This window comes from Macaca thibetana, chromosome 6 (assembly GCF_024542745.1).
Source record: "Macaca thibetana thibetana isolate TM-01 chromosome 6, ASM2454274v1, whole genome shotgun sequence".
Lineage (NCBI taxonomy): Eukaryota > Metazoa > Chordata > Mammalia > Primates > Cercopithecidae > Macaca > Macaca thibetana.
The window spans coordinates 113,789,978-113,810,644 of record NC_065583.1 but is presented as its reverse complement, the minus strand read 5'-3'; the positions used below and the strand labels follow the sequence as shown (position 1 = coordinate 113,810,644).

The 20,667-nt window shown below is 38.0% G+C and overlaps 1 protein-coding gene across 8 annotated transcripts in view; it reads left to right on the top strand.

Moving 5' to 3' along the window:
• The window catches only part of ERBIN (erbb2 interacting protein), a 150,026-nt gene that overhangs the window by 5,433 nt on the left and 123,926 nt on the right, over window positions 1-20,667 (top strand). The gene's annotated exons all lie outside the window — the stretch shown is intronic.

Below are 20,667 nucleotides of genomic sequence, written 5' to 3'. Positions count from 1 at the left end.
CTGAGTAGCTGGGATTACAGGCATGGTCCACCACACCCGGCTAATTTTGTGTTTTTGGTAGAGATGCGGTTTCTCCGTATTGGTCAGACTGGTCTTGAACTCCTGACCTCAGGTGATCTGCCCGCCTCGGCCTCCCCAGCCTAAGGGAGGAATATTTTCATACTCTTTTTAGATAATTGTAGATACTCTTTGAGACCAAAATTTGACAAGTAGTTATGTCAAAATTTGGTAACCAGTAACTTTTTTAAAGGTTTGTGGCAGTGTTGAATCTGAGACCATGTTGGTGAATTATTTATTTCTTGTTGTTACCTTAAAATCCATTAGTTTATCTTGTACTTTGGATAAATCTTTTACCCATTCATGATTTTGTAACAGCGTGCATTTGATCATTTGGAAAATATGGGTTCATTGAGTTAAACATATTTAAGAAATGTTGACATATTTCATTATACAGTAGCATACAGAAACAAAATATCTTTATTAAAGATATAAGTGGCATTTAGAAATAAACCTGGGAATGGCCGGGCACGGTAGCTTACGCCTGTAATCCCAGCACATTGGGAGGGGGAGGTGGGCAGATTATGAGGTTAAGAGATCGAGACCATGGACAACATGGTGAAACCCCGTCTCTACTAAAATACAAAAAATTAGCCGGGCATGGTGGCAGGCGCCTGTAATCTCAGCTACTCAGGAGGCGGGGGCAGGAGAACTGCTTCAGCTCGGGAGGCAGAGGTTGCAGTGAGCTGAGATCGCGCCTCTGCACTCCAGCCTGGCGGCAGAGCCAAGACTGTGTCTCAAAAAAAAAAAAAATAAATAAATAAAAAATAAACCTGGGAATATGTAGTGGTGCTAGTGCAGCTTGAAGGCATTGCCTTTATTCTTGTAAAGGTGTTAGCTGTTTTATCCACCATTGGTTTTGCAACATCACTGTAAAATGTAAATATAATGGAAAAGGGAAAAATGTCATCTCAATATTATTATAAACACAGTTTTGACCTGGAAGATTCCTTGAAAGTGTCTCAGGGACTTTTAGAGACTGTGGACTTCCAGGGCCTACGAACTAACTGCACTTCAAGAACTTAGGTGGAAGTTGGGATTTATGGAACTTTCATTAATTAATTTTTTTCTTGTCTGTTCGTATTGGATTCTGGGAGAGTGTTGAAGCTTGATCTTTTAGCCCACTTACTTGATTTTCATTTGTTTTCAGTTATTTTGTTACTTGTTTTTGGAATAGAGTTTCTAAGAATTCTTGTTATTCATAGAAGTTGATTTTTATTTTTATTTTTTTGAGACAGGATCTCACTGTGTTGCCCAGGGTGGAGTGCAGTGGCATACTCACGACTCACTGCAGCCTTGAACTCCTGGGCTCAAGCTGTCCTGTCACCTCACCTTCAGCCGAGACTACAGGCATGCACCACTATGTCCAGCTAATGTTTTTATTTTATTGTGGAGATGAGTTCTTGCTTTGTTGCTCAGGCTGGTCTTGAACTCCTGGTCTCAATCAGTCCTCCCTCCTTGGTCTCCCAAAGTGCTGGGATTATAGGCATGAACCACTGCACCTGGCCCAATTTTGTTTTTTTAGCTTTATTTTTGGTCTACATGTAACCTTTAATCTCTGAGATGTTCTTTTAACATTGTCTTTTGTTTATTCTACTAATAGTACAGAAAATTTGGTCTTACTGTGCTTTTGGTGTATCTGTCATGCTTTTTGTGTTTTCTTCCAATACTAGATTTTCATGGTAGTCAAAGTTTTATTTGATGACCTAGTCTCCACTGTATTGGTTATTTAAATGTATGTTCCCAGCCCAATGAATCCTTCTTCTGGCTTTGGTGATTGCTTAGAAGAGGAAAGGGAGAAATATTTAATGAGTTTCTCTTTGAAGGTATGTGGATAGCTTGACTTTTTGGTACAGGTGCGTACTGTTCCTCAGGAGGCAGTCTTCTTTTTTCATACTCAGGCTGTCCAAGTGTCATACCTCCTACGTACATAGAGCTGTACTAGAGGTTTTAGCTACACAGTGTTCTACTATGGTTTTACTCTCTGGCTGACTGCTTAGTATATACTTGTCTTAATCCTTCTTGCTAAGAAAACTCATCTTTTTTGGAGATGCCACTTTCTTGTTTTGGGTATCTGGTTCCTCAAGTATATTGCATTTTGTTATTTCCCCGACCCCAATCTACTTTGTATTCTTTATAAATTCCTTTCTGTTCTTATCTGTAGGTATACCCTTCCCACGTTTTCAGCACTGCTATAGATATTTTTAAATTAAATTTTAATTTCTGAAACAATGACCAACATATGGAAAAGTTTGAACTTTTTTTCCCCCTGAACCATTTGACTAAGTTGCTAACACGATGCCCTGTCATCACCCCTACATTTTTTTTTTTTTTTTTTTGACACAGAGTCTTACTCTCTCACCCAGACTGGAGTGCAGTGGTGCCATCTTGGCTCACTGCAAGCTCCGCCTCCTAGGTTCACGCCATTCTTCTGCCTCAGCCTCCCGAGTAGCTGGGACTATAGGCGCCTGCCACCATGCCTGGCTGATTTTTTGTATTTTTAGTAGAAACGGGGTTTCACTGTGTTAGCTGGGATGGTCTTGATCTCTTGACCTCATGATCCCCCTGCCTCAGCCTCCCAAAGTGCTGGGATCACAGGTGTGAGCCACCGCACCCAGCCTGTCACCCCTAAATATTTTAATGTTTATTTCTTACAAACAAGGACATCCTCTTGCATATAATGACATAATTACCATCAAAATCAGAAAGTTAACATGAATATATTACTAACATCTGAACCTCATTAATTATCCCAATAATGTTTTTTACAGCAAACTATTCCAATTTAGAATCATGTGTTACATTTTGTTGTCATCTCTTCATTCTCCTTCAATCTGGAATAATTTCTTTCTCTTTTCTTTCAAGGCCTTGGCACTTTTGAAGATCTGAAGATAACAGGTCTAGTTATTCTGTAGAATACCCCTCAATTTTCATTTGTGCGATATTTTTCATGATTAGATCTTTGATTAGATTTTTATGATTAGATCTTCGGCAGGGCTATCATAAAAGTGATGCTGCATTCTTCTTATTACATCTTATCAGGTGGCAGGCAATTTCAGTTTGTCCTGTTATGGTATTCACTTTATGTGATTAAAGTTGTGGCTGCCAGACTTGCCCTTTTTAAGGTATTCATTCCCTGTTTGTAATTAATTAATATTTTGTGGTAGGTGCTTTGAAACTATGTAAATATTTTGTTTTGTCATATTTTGAATTCACTTATTTGCATGTACCTAGGTTTATCTTCACAGGGACACAATCCATTATTATTTATTTTGGTGCTCAAATTGTTCTTGATTGGCCAATGAGAATCCCCTGGCTTATTTTCTTTTTTGTTTTTGATATCTCTTCCTTTTTTGAGCACTGCTTTTTTTTTTTTTTTTTCTTTTAGCACAGTTAGATGTTCTAACATATCTTCTACTTTTCCTGATTGTTTTTAGTGGAAAATGGTACTTAGAAGCCAAGATCTGGGGGCTTGTGTTCATTGTTGCTCTTCGGGTATTGCTACTCTCAGGCCCTCTTCATATGTAAAGCTAGGAAATATTTTTATGTACTTACACATATTTACATCTATTTTTATTTGTATATCTATAAATATATACAATGGTCCCTGATTTATACTACTTTGACTTTACCAGGAGTTTTATTGGGGTACTAAGTGCATTTTCAGCCTATGATACTTTTGACTTAAATAATGGGTTTGTCCAAATGTATATCCATTGTAAATCGAGGAGCATCTGCATATTTCTATTATGCAATTCTAATCCAGCACCACAAGGTTCACTCTTAAGTTGTTTTTTTATTCCCCTTCCTTTCCATACTTGTAACTTATCTCTAACAGTGAGAACTAGTTTTGTTTCCATATGTTATGTATGTGAGGAAGTTAAGGTAAACATTTGTTCAAACATTTTGAGCCAGAAGTCTCTGCAGTTCAATTAATTTCTGAAGTATTTCTAAAGGGATAAAATTCCAAACTGTAAAAGGGCAAGTTTTAATTCCGTGATAAAGTACATTTAGGTGAAATGTTTCATTCCTTAGTAATTCTTGAGGCAACTGTGAAAGGGGGATGGAAGAAATCCAGTATTTTTATTATTTACATTGGACAAGTTATTTGTGGAGATAATTGCTCAATTTCAGTATGAGTGCAGTGATTTTGACGCAGTTGTGTTTTTCTTTTTTATTCTTTTTTGGAGAAGGGTCTCGCTCTGTCACAGCCCATGCAGTGCAGTGGCATGATCACTGCACTGCAGCTTTGAGCTCCTGGCCTCAGTCAATCCTTTCACGTCAGCCTCCTGAGTAGCTAAGAGTACAGGCATATGCCACCACGCCCAGCTAATTTTTCTATTTTTTATAGAAATAGAGGTCTTACTATGTTGCCAGGATTGGTCTCCAGCTCCTGGGCTTGAGTGATCCTTCCACCTCGAATCTCCCAAAGTACTAGGATTACAGGTGTGAGCCGCTGCGCCCAGCTGTGGTTTTCATATATAATCATTTTACCTCTAAAAAACTGCCTTTATCAGTAGTAAATCCCCAAATATATTTATACTATGTCAGGATTTTCTTTTTTTATTTGTTGTGTTTTTTATGATACTATGCTATTTTGACCTCCCTCCCCTGCATTGTATATTTAATACCTGGAAGTGCTGCTTTGTTACTCTACTTCTAAAGGAATTTTCCAAGTGGACATGAATCATTTTTGTCAACTTCTAAAAATAATTCTTGGTGGTATGTTGAGTGCATTTGTAGACTAATTTAGAAGATAATTGATAACTTTGCAATAGCATATCTCTTTCTAGGAAGATAGATTTCCCATTTATTTGATGTTTGATGCCCTTTAGTGGCATTTATGATTTTCATCTTGTCATATCTGTGTTTCTTGTTGATATGCATATTTGTTATTTTTAAGAAACTTATATTTTTGTTATATTTATTTCTAAAAACATTTTGGAGGGAGGGAAAGAGCTTCTGTTTTTATGAGGCTATTTCATCAATTGTATTATCTGGTTATTTAAAGGAAGCAGTTGAGTTTCATATTTATTATCTACTGTACTCTAGTGATGACTTTTGAAAAATTGCTTTTAGTATTTTAGTTGATATGCTTGTATTTTCTGGGTGTATAGTGATAGATTCATGAGCAGGAATACATTTTTTTTTTTTGTTGTTTGTTTGTTTGTTTGAGACAGGTCTTGCTCTGTCACTCAGGCTGGAGTCAGTGGTGCGATCACAGGATGTGTTCTCACTGTTGCCCTGGCTAGGACTGATTCTGTTTTTTTTTTTTTTTTTTTTTTTTGAGACGGAGTCTTGCTTTGTTGCCCAGGCTAGAGTGCAGTGGTGCGATCTGGGCTTATTGCAACCTCCGCCTCCTGGGTTCAAGCGATTCTTCTGCCTCAGCCTCCCAAGTAGCTGGTACTATAGGTGCACACCATCATGCCTGGCTAGTTTTTGTATTTTTAGTAGAGACGGAGTTTCACCATATTGGCCAGGCTGATGTCGAACTCCTGACCTTGTAATCCTCCCGCCTCGGCCTCCCAAAGTGCTGGGATTACAGGCCTGAGCCTCCGCGCCCGCCCAGAACTGATTCTTTAAGTGGAAATTGCTCCCTTTTACTCTTCTTCTGCCCCTTGAAGGTGTCATCAGTCATATGAGAACGGCCTTTTGAACCTTGTTGTTCCTGAACTAGTTTATTTATCTCTAAGAAATTAATACTAATTATAAACATTTTCTTTGAACTGCTTAGTATTTAGTGTGATGTACAGTAATATAGCTGGCCCACTTTATCCATAGGTTACATATGTATGGATTTTGTACTCATGAATTCAACCAATCATGAATTGAAAATAATTTGAGAAGAAAATCAATTAAAAAAATACAATAGCTGGGCATGGTGGCTCACGCCTGTAATCCTGGCATTTGGAGAGGCTGAGGCGGGTAGATCACGAGGTCAGGTGCTCCAGACCGGCCTGGCCAATATGGTGAATCCCCATCTCTACTAAAAATACAAAAATTAGCCGGGTGTGGTGGCTAATAGTAGTCCCTAGCTACTTGGGAGGCTGAGGCAGAAGAATCACTTGAACCTGGGGGGCAGAGGTTGCAGTGAACTGAGACTGCATCACAGCACTCCACCCTGGGCAACAAGGTGAGACTCCATCTCCAAAACAAACAAACAAAAACCAATAAAGAATAATACAAATAAACAACAATATAGCAATTATTTATATAGCATTTATATTGTTTCAGGCATTATAAGTAATTTAGAGATGATTTAAGGTATATGGGAGAAATGATTTAAGGTATATATGTGCATAGGTTATATACAAATACAACGCCATTTTATGTGAGGGATACTTGGAGCATCCTCAGATTTTGGTATATGTGAGGGTTCTGAAACTAATCCCCCATAGATACTGAGGGATGACTGTAATTATGTATATCATTAAATGACAGTTATTTTGGGCCTTTATTTGATTATTATAGTAACCTCTATATAATTTACATGTATGATAAACATGTAAATGTGTGACAAGGAAAAGGATCTTTGTCACTACTTATACCCAAAGGTTTATTTTTGTCCCATGTGTTTCATTGACCTTAACCTTACCCTTTCTTGTAAGATATATTTTTTGAGACAGAGTGTCTCTCTGTTGCCCAGGCTGGAGTGCAGTGGCACGATCTCTGCTCACTGCAAGCTCCGCCTCCTGGGTTCAAGCCATTCTCCTGCCTCAGCCTCCCGAGTAGCTGGGGCGCAGGCGCCCGCTGCCACGTCCGGCTGATTTTTCGTATTTTTAGTAGAGATGGGGTTTCACTGTGTTAGCCAGGATGGTCTTGATCTCCTGACCTCGTGATGCGTCCGCCTGGGCCTCCCAAAGTGCTGGGATTATAGGCGTGAGCCACCACATCCGGCCCTCTTTCTTGTAATATATTTAACAGATAATTTTGTGTAAATGATAGGTGTCCTCCCCAGAATACTGATGTTTTCCTCATACTCACTGTATCACTGCATTATGACTAGACTGGAGTACCCTCTCTTTTTTTTTTCTTTTTAATTAGTACAATAGGAAGCTATTAGACCAGTTGGAGAAGTGAAATATGGAGGTAATTTAGCTTATTAATGACATAACTCAGATTAGAAAAACAAATCCAAATTTCCTGACTCTGTTGGGTTTTTTTTTTTTTTTTTTTTTGTTATACCAGCATTTTCCTAGGTATGTTCTGAAGAATACAGTTTCTTTAGAGTAATACTATTTCCCAAAGATTTTTAATAGGTGTTAGAGAAAAAGAATTTTGGGCTCATGTAAGTGAGGAAATTCTGGGTTGATAGACCTGTTTTTCCACCCTCTTTTTGGGGGACACCAGTTTGTTATAGATAATTATTTTTTAGTTTAGAAATAACTGGATACAGCTTAATTTACAAAAAAAGTTTACATCAATATTTGAGCCAAGAAGTTGCAGAGAAAGATTTATCCTTAGAGTAGTGTGTAATTCTTCCTGATCTCAAGTTTTTAAAAAATAGACTTAAGGCTGGGTGTGGTGGCTCATGCCTGTAATGCCAGCACTTTGGGAGGCTGAGGCAGGCGAATCACTTGAGGTCAGGAGTTCGAGACCAGCTTGGCCAACGTGGTGAAACCCTGTGTCTACTAAAAATGCAAAAATCTAGCCGGGTGTGATTGTGCATGCCTGTAATCCTGCCTACTCGGGAGGCTTGAACTCAGGAGGCGGAGGCTTCAGCGAGCTGAGGTCACGCGACTGCACTCCAGCCTGGGTGACAGAGCGAGACTCTGTCTCAAAAAAAAAAAAAAAAAAAAATAGACTTTACGTTTTTTGAGTAGTTTCAGGTTTACAGAAAAATTAAGAAGTGTAAAAAATTCCCATACCCTCCTCCTTCTCCATTTCCCCTATTACTAACATCTTGCATTCATGCAGTATATTTGTTAGAATTGATGAGCCAGTAGTGATACATTATTATTAGCTAAAGTCCATTGTTTATATTAGGCTTCACTCTTTGTGTTGTACATTCTGTGGGTTTTGATAAATGTATACATGATTGTTGCTGATAATGGCAACAATCTGTTCAGTGATTATAGCTTATGGATGAGTGAAATGAATGACAGGAATGTTAGAAGGGATGAGAAGGAGGAATTGGGAATACTCTAATCAGGCACTTGCATTACCTGAGATCAGATTACTTTTTTACTGACAACATATGTGGGAATAATGTATTACTGTTGTTGAAATTACCCATATTGAATTTTTGGAAGCAGATTTTTAAAGTTACCACTTCTTTAAAAATGTTTATCAACATTTGGTAATCCATGTTCACAATTTCTGGAAAACTGAAATTTGAATGTAGGTGTGTTTTTATTCTGAGAAATGATTTAAATGAAAGTAGAAGGTCTCCCATCATTACTTTTTTAAAGTCATTGTTCTACAGCTCTTAGTTGGCCTCTTTCTATACATCCTATTCATCCATCAAGTCCAACTTAAGTACCATTATTTCCACTAAAGCTTCCCCGCAGTGTTTAAAATTTCCCTTTTTTGGATTTATATATTTTTCTTCTGAGCTTTTTTATTGCGATACAATATAAATAAGGTATCTTAACCATTTTTAAGTGAATTTTTCACTGGTATTAAGTACATTCATATTGTATACCCTTCACCACTATTCATCTCCAGAACTCTTTTCATTTTGCAAAACTTTAACTCTATACACATTAAATAATAACTCCCAAAGCCTCCTAGCCCCTGGCAGCTACCATTTAACTTTCTGTGTCTATTATTTTGACTACTCTAAGTACCTCGTAAATCACTTAGCATAATGTCCTCAAGGTTCATCTGTGTTTTAGCATATGTCAGAATTTCCTTCCTAAGATCAAATAATACTCCATTGTATGTATATACCACATTTTGCTTATCCATTCATCTGTGGGTAGACACTTGGGTGGATGCCACATTTTAGCCATTGTGAATAATGCTGTATGAACATGGGTCGATAAATATCTCCTTGAGACCCAGCTTTCACTTCTTTTGGATATATACACAGAAGCGGAATTGCTGGCTCATATGGTAATTCTATGTTTAGTGTATATGTATGTGTGTGTATATATATATATGTATTTTTTTAGGAACCACCATATTGTTTTCCACAGTGGCTATACTATTATATATTTCCACCAGAAGTATACAAGAGTTCCAGTTTCTCTACATCCTCACCAACATTTGCTATTTTGTTTCCTGGATAATAACAGTCCTAATGGGTGTGAGGTGGTATCTCATCATGGTGGTTGTTGGTTTTTGCTTTTTTTTTTTTGAGGCAGAGTTTGCTCTATCACCCAGGCCGGAGTGCAGTGGTGCAGTCTCGGCTCACTGCAATCTCCTCTTCCTCCCACGCTCAAGCAATCCACCCACCTCAGCCTCCCAAGTAGCTGGGACTATAGGCATGTGCCACCATGCTAATTTTTGTATTTTTAGTAGAGATGGAGTTTCACCGTGTTTGCCAGGCTGGTCTCGAACTCTTGGGCTCATGTGATCCACCTTGGCCTCCCAGAGTCTTGGGATTACAGGTGTGATCCACTGCACCTGGCCTCATTATGGTTTTGATTAGCATTTCCTTGATGATTAGAGATGTTGAGTATCTTCATATGTCCTTGTTGGCTATTTGTATATCTTTGGAGAAATGACTATTCAAATTCTTTCATTGTTTTTGAATTGGGTTGTTTTTTAGTTGTTGAATTGTAGTAGTTATATATTTTCAATACTAGTCTGTTATTAGATACATGATTTGCAAATATTTTCTCCCATTCTATGGGTTTTATTTTTACTCTCTTGATAGTTTTTTTTTTTTTTTAAATCAAAAAGCAAACATCAAATTTAAAGAAAAAAAGAAATTGTAAGAACAGTGGAGCAAATGAACTGAAAAAATTCGGTATCTTGGTCACATTTATTGGAATAGTTGGAGAAAAATAAAAATACCTCTTAGCTTAGGAAGTTGTGAGTTATCTGCAGATCTTCTCAGTTCAGGAGTGGAAGAATCCTGGAATCATTTATTTCAAAATGTATGCAGGTTTCTCTTTTGAATGTCTTACACATTTAAATAGGCCATTGTACCAAGTCTTGTATTTTTTATACAGGATAAATTCCTTGTTTCAGCCGGCTGTCAGTGGAAGGCAACTACTATAACACCATCTCCATGGACAAAGAATGTTGGAATATTCATTGATTTATATATCTCTTTATCTGTTTCTTCATCAGTTTCTATAGTAGTCACAGTTTCTTCCAACGTCATTTAAATGTTGATCACATGCCTGTAATCTGCTTTTAAGTTCTTGGTCATTTCTCATTTTCACATAAATTTCTTCATCCAGGATGAGCCTGATGGAGATCTAGGAGGTCCTTTATGGTGCTGATAATTTGTTTTGGGTCCATGTTGCCTGCCATATTTCAAACACTGCACCCTTTTTCTCCTCTCTCAAAAAGTGTCTTTGGATTTATAATTTAAAAACTGCTTAGCCATTCAGTTTAAAACTTAAATATAGAAACTGTTTTATGTAGTTTTCTAATTGTTATTGGATATTTTAGTTGCCTTAGCTAATTTTCGTTTTAAAATAAAAATAAAGTTAAAATTCAGATCTCTCTACTACCAGTTTATAAATATGTTTCACTTCAGATTTCTCATTGAAATTAAGTTTTTATTTTGAGATAACTATAAATTCACATACAGTTTTAAGAACTACTACAGTGAGGTCTTGTGTCTCTTTTATCCAGTTACCCCAAGTGGTAATATCTTGCAGAATTATAGTATAATTTCACAACCAGGATATTGGAATTTTGGTAGTCAGACACAGAATAGTTCCCTCATCCCAAGGATCACCTGTTTTTTTTGTTTGTTTGTTTGTTTTTGCTACTACACCCATCTCCCTCCTATATTCCCTTTACCCCTTGCATTTTGTCTTTTCAAAAATGTCATATAAATTGAATCAGGCTGGGCATGGTAGCTCATGCCTGTAATCCCAGCACTTTGGGAGGCTGAGACGGGCAGATCACTTGAGCTCAAGAGTTCAAGACCAGCCTGGGCAACATGGTGAAACATTGTCTCTACAAAAATACAAAAATCAGGTGGGTGTGGTGGTGTGTGCCCGCAGTCTCAGCTACTCAGGAGGCTAAGATGGGGATATTGCTTGATCCCAGGAAGTCGAGGCTGCAGTGAGCTGAGATTACACCACTGCACTCCAGCCTGGGTGACAGAGCAAGACTCAGTTTCATAAATGAATGAATAAATGAAGGAGTGAATGGAGTCATATAGTGTGTGACTTTTGGGACTGGCTTTTTACTTGGAAGATTCCAGAGTTGTTGCTTATAGCTATAATTTGTTCATTTTTATTGAGTAGTACTCCATGGCATCCGTGTACTACCAATTTGTTGAATAATTTCATGTTGAAGGTCATCTGGATTGTTGTCAATTTTTGTCTATTAGAAACAAAGCTGCTGTGAATATTCATGTAGAGGTTTTTCTGTGAACATCCCAGTTTTCACTGGGATAAAAGTATGAGTATGATTGCTGCGTTGTATGGGATACAAACTGCCAGAGTGTTTTCCACAGTGGCTGTACTGTTTTGCATTTCCACCAGCAGTGTATGAGGGATCTAGTTTTTCCACATCCTAGCCAGCAATTGGTTGTTTTTTTGTTCTGTTTTGACTGTTTTAAAAACTATTCTTATAGAGAAGAAATATATGGTATTTCATGGTAGCCTTTTCCTAATGGCTAATATGTTGAACATCTTTTCCTGTGCTATTCAACATCTGTATATTCTCTTCGTATCTTTTGCCCATTTTCTAACTGGATTTTTTTTTTTTGTTTGTAAGTGCTGAATTTTGAGAGTTCTTTATATGGATCCTTTGTTGGATATATAGTTTGCAGGTATTTTCTCCCATTCCATACCTTGTCTTTTAATTCTGACAGCATCTTTTGCAGAACAAAAGTTTTTAAATTTTGATGAAATCCCATTTATTATTCTTTTATGGATTGTGCTTCTGTTGTGAAGTCCAGAACTTTTTGGCTATTTTTGTATCCTGAAAAGTTTCCCTTGTGCATTTTTCTGAAAGTTTTATAGTTTTGCATTTCCGTCTGTGATCCATATTTTTTGAGATGGAGTCTCTGTCATCCAGGCTGGAGTGCAGTGGCGCCATCTTGGCTCACTGCAACCTCCACCTTCCTGGTTCAAGCGATTCTCCTGCCTCCGACTCCTGAGTAGCTGGGACTACAGGCACATGCCACCACATGCCTGGATAATTTTTGTATTTTCAGTAGAATCATTTAAAATAGGATCCCTGTATGTTCAATTTCATTATTATTTTTAACATTTCTCCTTACAGATGAGATTTGAGGTGACACTTAATAGGATGTAAACACATAGTTAATAGAAGTAGAAAATCAGATCCAAGGAAAGAAGTGAAGAAATGTATCACTTTTAAGTAATTAAGTTGCTGTGATAAAACATCAAATTTAGCTAAGCTTCCTGGGAGCCAGAGTTTTCATTACCCTAAATGAAGAAATATGTCACAAATTCTCCAGAAAAGACAAATATTTTTCTTGCATTAAATCTTAAATAAACTGGGTGTGGTGGCTCACGCCTGTAATTCCAGCATTTTGGGAGGCCGAGGCGGGTGGATCATGTGAGGTCAGGAGTTTGAAACCAACCTGGCCAACATGGCAAAACCTCGTCTCTACTAAAAATACAAAAATTAGCCAGGCATGGTGGCAGGCGCCTATAATCCCAGCTACTCAGGAGGCTGAGGCAGAAGAATCACTTGAACCTCGGAGGTGAAGGTTGCAGTGAACCATGATCACGCCATTCCACTCCAGCCTGGGCAACAAGAGCGAAACTCCATCTCAAAAAAAAAAAAAACTTAAATAATTTCTAAAGTGCGCATTGTTTATGTAAGAGCTATTGAGTAATGAATGGGCAGTGTTGTTGAGAACGATTTTACAGCACATATTCTATAGCTGTCAAGGTCTTTTTCGTGAGTTTTTTTTTTTTTTTTTTTTTTTTTTTTTTTTAAGACAGGATGTTGCTCTGTGTCCGAGGCTGGAATGCAGTGGGTTGATCACTGCAGCCTGGGTATCCCAGGCTCAAGCAATCTTCCTGCCTCAGCCTCCCGAGTAGCTGGGACTACAAGTGCGGGCTACAATGACTGGCTAATTTTTTTTTTTAAGTGGAGACAAGGTCTCACTATGTTGCCCAGGCAGGTCTCGAACTCCTGAGTTCAAATGATTCTCCTGCCTCAGCGTCCCAAAGTGCTGGACTTTAAAGGTGTGAGCAACTGCGTCCAGCTGATTTTTTTTCTATTTAAATAAAAAGAGAAGGGTAAAATATACAAAACACTCAGAGAAGATAAATTATATGTGAAGATAGGCTAATGAAGTTTACAAGGGTAGATTTTTTTGTTTCTAACTTGACCTAAAGATAACATAGACATAGCCATTTATGGAAACAGTATTGCTTACCCCTCTAAACATCATCATTCTAATTTTGATTTTTGCTACCTGAGTAACAGACAATTTCAGGACTTTACTTCCTACTGAGAGGATCAATACTGGAATTCTGTTTTTGCTTTTTTTTTTTGAGACGGAGTCTTGTTCTGTCACTTAGGCTGGAGTTCACTGGCCCCATTTCAGCTCACTGCGACCTCCACCTCCCAGGTTCAAGCAATTCTCCTGCCTCAGCCTCTCAAGTAGCTGTGATTAGAGGGATTTTCCACCATGCCAGGTTAATTTTTGTATTTTTGGTAGAGACGGGGTTTCACCATGTTGGCAAGGCTGGTCTCGAACTCCTGACCTCAGGTGATCCATCTGCCTTGACCTCCCAGAGCTCTAGGATTACAGGTGTGAGCCACCGTGCCTGGCCATGTTTTGCTTCTTGATGCAAAATCAGTTGAGGAAATGGTATGTTTAGTATCATATTAAGAAAGTTGAGAAATAATATATATTTATGTAGAAGTCCCTTTCTTCTCCACAAGGGCTACTTGCTATTATTATGAAGTTTATAGTTTATTCAGGAGTCAGGTATAGATCTACTCCTGGCACTTAATGCAAGTGCTTTGAAGACCCCTGAAACACCAAAGAATATGAGGAGATTTTCAGGCTTTCTAATAGTTACCAATCACATCTGTGCTGTAAAAAAAATACTGAGTCTCAGTCCTAGTTCCAGGAAATATTTAATGTCGAGCAGAGTAGTGTCTCACTTTGTTTGACTGTACTAGCTAAAAAACAAGCAGAAAACCCCACTTTCTGGTCATTGAAGGAGGTGAAGTGTTGTTTGACACCAAATGGTTGAATGTTGGGATATGAGTGCTGCTGTCAGACATAATTCCTCTAGCTAATGTTCAGCCATTCCTTTTTCACAATAAGTTAAATACCTGGATTAGTTGTCCTTTAGAAAAAGTTTATTTTGAAGTGATTATATATTTCTAGAAGAACTGCTAAATAGTCCGGAGGATTCTTATGTATCAACATCTTATATAGACATGGTACATTTATCAAAACTAAGAAATTAACCTTGATAAAATACTATTAATTAAACTACAGAGTTTTATTGAATTTCATCAAGTTTTCCACAAATGTCCTCTTGCTATTTTGGGATCCAGTGTAAGAGACCATGTTGTATTTAGTTTTATGTTTTTTATTTTTTTAATTTTCGTTTTTGTGGAGACAGGGTTTTGCCATCTTGCTCAGGCTGGTCTCAAACTCCTGGCCTCAAATGATCCTCCTGCCTAGGTCTCCCAAGGTGTTGGGATTACAGGCATGAGCCACTAAAATATGCAGGAACTTAAAATGTCTGCCCAGCCCAGTTTTCAGGTGTTTCCCCCCTCCCCTGAGATGGAGTTTTGTTCTGTCACCCAGGCTGGAGTGCAGTGGCGCGATCTCAGCTCACTGCACCCTCTACCTTCCAGATTCAAGCTATTCTCCTGCCTCAACCTCTCGAGTAGCTGGGACTACAGGCGTTTGCCACCACGCCCGGCTAATTTTTTGTATGTTTAGTAGAGACAGGGTTTCACTGTGTTAGCCAGGATGGTCTTGATCTCCTGACCTCGTGATCCGCCCACCTTGGCCTCCCAAAGTGCTGGGATTACAGGCGTGAGCCGCCACGCCCGGCCTCAGGTCTTCAGTTTCCTCCAATCTGACAATTTCTTAGTGTTTCCTTGTTTTTCATGACTTTGATTTTTGAAGAGTACTGGTTGGATATTTTGTAGAATGTTCCTAAGTTTGGGTTTTTCTGATTTTTTCTTGATTATACTAGATTGTGGATTTTTAGGAAGAATATCACACAAGGGAAGTGCTCTTCTTACCATATCAAGAAGAGTATATGATATTAACATTATTTATTACTGGTGATTTGAACTTTGGTCACTTGGGTAAGGTGGTTTCTGCCAGGTTTCTCCACTGCTACTATTTTTACCTTTCCGTAATGTATCTGTTAGAAGCCCAGCTCACCCTTAGGGTGAGGGGAACTAAACTCTGCCTTCCTGAGAGAGAAGTACCAAATAATTTGCAGGCATGTTTAAACCACCACATAGATATTTTCGGGGAGATATTTTAATACTATTTCTCCCTAAAGGTTTGACTAGTAATTTTAGCATTCATATGTAATTTTTTTTCCTGTAGGATCAGTTGTCTTTTAAGGAGTATGTCATTGACATATGAAAGAGAATATGGCATAGTAAGAGGGCTTATATCTAGTTCATGTAAAAACTTAAGCCATTAAAGAATAGTAAAAAGGGGCAATGAAATACAGTCACTTTACACTTTTGAAATTCATTTGATCTATAAGATGGTTCTGGATCCCGATTCTTGCTGTGCTGTTACATTAGAAGGTAGATTTTGTGAAGGTACTGATTACCAATCAAGTGTGTGCTTGACTGTAGCTGGATTTTATATAGAGACTAAATGCTGGTGACACGCCAGTGGAAGCCCTCAGTTTAACCCCATTAGTGAATTTTTCAAGTGAACATAAAATTGGTATGATGAGGGATATGCTAATTCTAAAGACTGCTGGCCTCTTAAGTATTTTTCACATCTTTTTCCCTCTCCGGCAGTTTACCTTATGTAGTTATTTAGACTAGTTAGACTATTGCGTATCTCTCTCTTGCATTAGAAATAAGTTTCATGAGGGTAGGAATTTTAGCTTTGTTCTCTACCTCACAACCTTGAGCAGTATCTGGCACATAATAAGTGCTCAATAAGTATTTGTTATGTGAATGAAAAAATAATATTAAGATAAAGAATTTCAGTTGAATGATAAATCTGGCGTGAGGCCTTGATACGTTCAGTTAAATAACTTCTGTAATTTTGAAGTTAGAAATATTGTGTATTTTTAGGTCCTCTGCAGAGACCCTTGCAATGAGTGGTAATTCAGTAGGCTTAGTCACCATAACTATTTTAATTTTCCCTAAACTTTTATAACTTTTGTAAACTTTTGACCTTAATTAAATGAAAAACAAAAAATCAAGGAATACCACCTCAATGTTGAATTTTCAAAATAATGGTACTTAAATATCTCCATTCATAAAGCTATGTATAAAATCCTTGTTTTTAGACTGTGTACAATTATAACAGCACAAGTTAATTATATATAAACTATAACATTTAAATTTTCATTAATACCAAATTCATATAAAAAGTGATGTTTTGCTGAAATTTAATTGGAGGTTGTATCAAGACTGATTCATTTGTGTTTGACACATGTATGCTGTTAAGTGCCTTATGATGTTAATTTTCCTGTCTTTCTCTTGGAACTGTCGCAAGTTTTGGACTACATGTCATCATGGATTTACCTTTGCAAGTTTGAATCTGCATTTATAGATTTTCTACTTGTGTGATTTTCCCAATAGGATGTAAATACATTTCAGACGTTAGGACTCATGTTCTGTGGGATGACTCCCAGACAGATGGCCCTAAGTGTAGTTGTACAATATACCTGAAAAGTCAGAAAACACACGATACTCTTGTTTTTATATCTGTTATATTTTCACATAAAGAATCATTAGCTTTTTTTTCCCCCCCACTTCCAGACCCCTTCACTGGTGCTGAATTTGAAGCAGTATATTCTATTAATCTGGGCGGGGGGAAGCACAATAGATACACTACAGAGAGTCCACAAAGCCTGGAATAACAGGTTAAATACTGTATTGTACTTTTTATTTTTAGTTTTCAAAGAGAGGGGCTCTCACTGTGTTTCCCAGGCACAAGTTCAGTGGCTATTCATAGGCATGATCATGGTGCATTGCAGCTTCAAACTCCTGGCCCTAAGTAATCTTACCACCTCAGCCTGCCAAGTAGCTGGGACTATAATGAGACCATGGGTTGGTGCCACTGCTCCTGGCTTGTGTATTTGTTTTACTTTTTTTTTTCCCTAGATTAACAATTGGACTTACTTTAAATTGTTGGATTAACAATTTAAACTTAGAGATACTTTCCCTGAAAAGGTATATGGAAATAGAAGAAAAACATAATGAGCATGTTATATGAATATGTAGCTAGCATACTTTAAAATTTTTTATGCTTCTTGACTTTACAGATACCTTGTATATTAATTTGTCTTAATTTGAAACTCATAGAACTTGTGGTTTACAGTTTAGTGAATACTATTAGCTTAAAGGATCTTATCTAAGTGCTTTATTTAGATTGAGGTGATTCAGAGAAATAAGCCTTTCAGACATGCTTGCCCTTAGCTTTTGTGGGTCTAGGAACAAGAGTACAAATGAAGTCTCATATACTGTACGTCTGATTTAAAAGTTATAAATCAATCTTAAGAAAGAACTTGCCAAAAAAAAAAAAAAAAAGTTTCGTCCTCCTTCCTTCATAAGTATACCATAATAAGACCCTGGGAGGCCAGGTTAGAATTTAGTGTTTTCAAACTCTTTGGAGTTTCTCGTGTCAAACTGTGGTGGTAGAAAGTTACTGTCTGGCTTCTGGTCCACAGCCCTCTCTGCTTCTCCCTTCTTCACTGCTTGTTACCACAATTGAGTATTTCGGCAGACCTATATAGACATCCCAAGCAACATGTTCAACTCTGTTCACACCCTCTGCATACAGTTGCCTCTTGGTAGCCTTCAAGCCTAAGGATACAAGAGTCTAGTTGGTATAGTTTTCTTTCTGGAGGACTGATCTGGTGAAAGAGGCTTTGGAAGCTTGTTGAGGGCTGTCTGGGCAGATATTTTAGGTTCCTGCATACCCACAGAATGATGTAGCGTTAGGGGATGAAACATGTGCTCCAGTTAGACAAGTCCTCTTGGCGCAGTAGACTCCTTGCTTCATGGGGAGGGTTGTATAGCTGGAGTGGTACCCCGTAACTCAAGGAATCCAGGGCTGGAGCCACTGTTGTTTAGGTCTAAGGGATTCATGTTGCTACGTTTCTGTTTCTTGAAAACTACAATGGTCATCTAAGTCACAATACTCTACCTTGGGAAAATTCAACTGGGATTTATTATGCTTTTAAAAAATATATAATGCAAACATTGTGGGGAGATTTGATTTCAGTTATTTCCTAAGCTTTTCTTGATAGTTCAACTTTACTCAGCCACCCAAGTGAACTTTTTCTTTCCAGTTGTTTTGAAACTAGAAGCTTACTGATATTAAGACATGGATTATCTGGGAATAGTTTTTGGTTGTCTGTCCTTAGCTATAAAGCAGAGGTGGCACATTCAAAAGCCAACACGTCTCATATTGCATATAAGCTAGGAATGTTTAGGCTGTGGGGGATTGTAGAACATTAATTCGACATTCTTTTGTGCCTGTACATGAAATTAGACCCCCCCTCCTCCAGACATTATAGACCTGGATTCTTTTTTAAAATGTAAAACTTACTGATTTCAGAATGTTGGTTTCCCTACACTCTTTACTTCCCTACCAGCTACTCCTTTTAAAACTGTGGTGACCAAAGAACACAGTAGCTGCAAGTTGGGTTTAGTTTGCTCACTGACAGTTGGGTAATAATGATGTGTGGAGGGAATCAACTTGTCTTTGATTGAGATGATATATTAAAAGTGCATGTAATCTACCCTCCCGCCCCCAGATTGTTCTACTCTCACCTCAGATTGTTCTCGATTATTTTCAATAAATTTTGAAAATAATCTGTGGGGGAGAGGAGAAGGAAGAAAAGCTGAGCTGCAACTCCTGTTGCAGAGGTTGTGTCCTGTGCTTGAAAAACATGTAGGAATTGGTGAAAATTAGTCATTTTAGTCTGTGCATTGACTCTTGGGAAAGTATGTTGTACAAGAGATGAGAGTAACAGATGAGAGTACTATACTGTATTAGAAAGTGAGGGAGCCCTTTGTTACATGTCAGACTTAATCTTGCCAGTCCAGTTTTGGTTACATATGGACCTGAGTACATCACATTTGAGGATTCAATTTAATGAAAATGATAAACATTGTAACATTTTAGTTTGATTTTTTTCATAGTCCTGTAAATACTACTTCATACTGTTTCTTTTTTGTGTTAATTTGCTTTTATGAATATATAGCACTTGATAAATATACTACAAATGTGATTATTTATTGAGGTTGGCATGTCCCAAAAAAGTTTAATAATTGAATGTGAAACAGTTTTAGCAGGAATATCTTTGCTCAAAGAATGAGGTTTTTCAGAACTGAAAAAAAAAAATACGCATTGTGGGCCAGGTGCAGTGGCTAACACCTGTAATCTCAGCACTTTGGGAGGCTGAGGTGGGGGGATCACTTGAGGTCAGGAGTTTGAGACCAGCCTGGGCAACATGGTGAAACCCCTTCTCTACTAAAAATACAATAATTAGCCAGGCATGGTGGTGGGCGCCTGTAATCCCAGCTACTCAGGAGGCTGAGGCAGGAAAATCGCTTGAACTCGGGAGGCAGAGGTTGCAGTGAGCTGAAATTGCCCCTCTTGCACTATAGCTTGGGTAACAGAGTGAGATTCCATCTTATAAAAACAAAACAAAACAAAAAGTGCACCATAGATTCTTAGGACTTTTATGTTAAAAAATGTTTTAAAATGGTTCGGATTTAAAAAAAATGCCAACCAATTGTGTAGCAAATATGGGGGCCACTGAGAATATTTAGGAATTTTTGTGTCTACAAAGTATGTGCTGAATTAGCAACATTGAATTTTTTTAGCTTTTGGCATTGCTTCTCAATTGTTGTAATCTGCTTCTTGAAAAGAAAATCAACTCTGGGGGACCGGGGATGGTGGCTCATACCTGTAATCCCAGCCCTTTGGGAGGCCGAGGTGGGTGGATCACTTGAGGTCAGGAGTTCAAGATCAGCCTGGCCAACATGGTGAAACCCCATTTTTACTAAAAATAGAAAAATTAACTGGGCGCAGTGGTGGATGCCTATAATCCCAGCCACTTGGGAGGCCGAGGCAGGAGAATCACTTGAATCTGGGAGGCAGAGGTTGTAGTGAGCCAAGATTGTGCCATTGCACTCCAGCCTGGGCGACAGACTCCATCTCAAAAAAAACAAAACAAAACCGAGAAAAAAAAAAAAAAAACATCAGAATATAGATTGATATATGTGTTTCTTTGAGAAAATTTTCTCATATCCCAGGTGATTTTGGCTATCGGACAAGAGGTAACTTCAGGTCAGTAA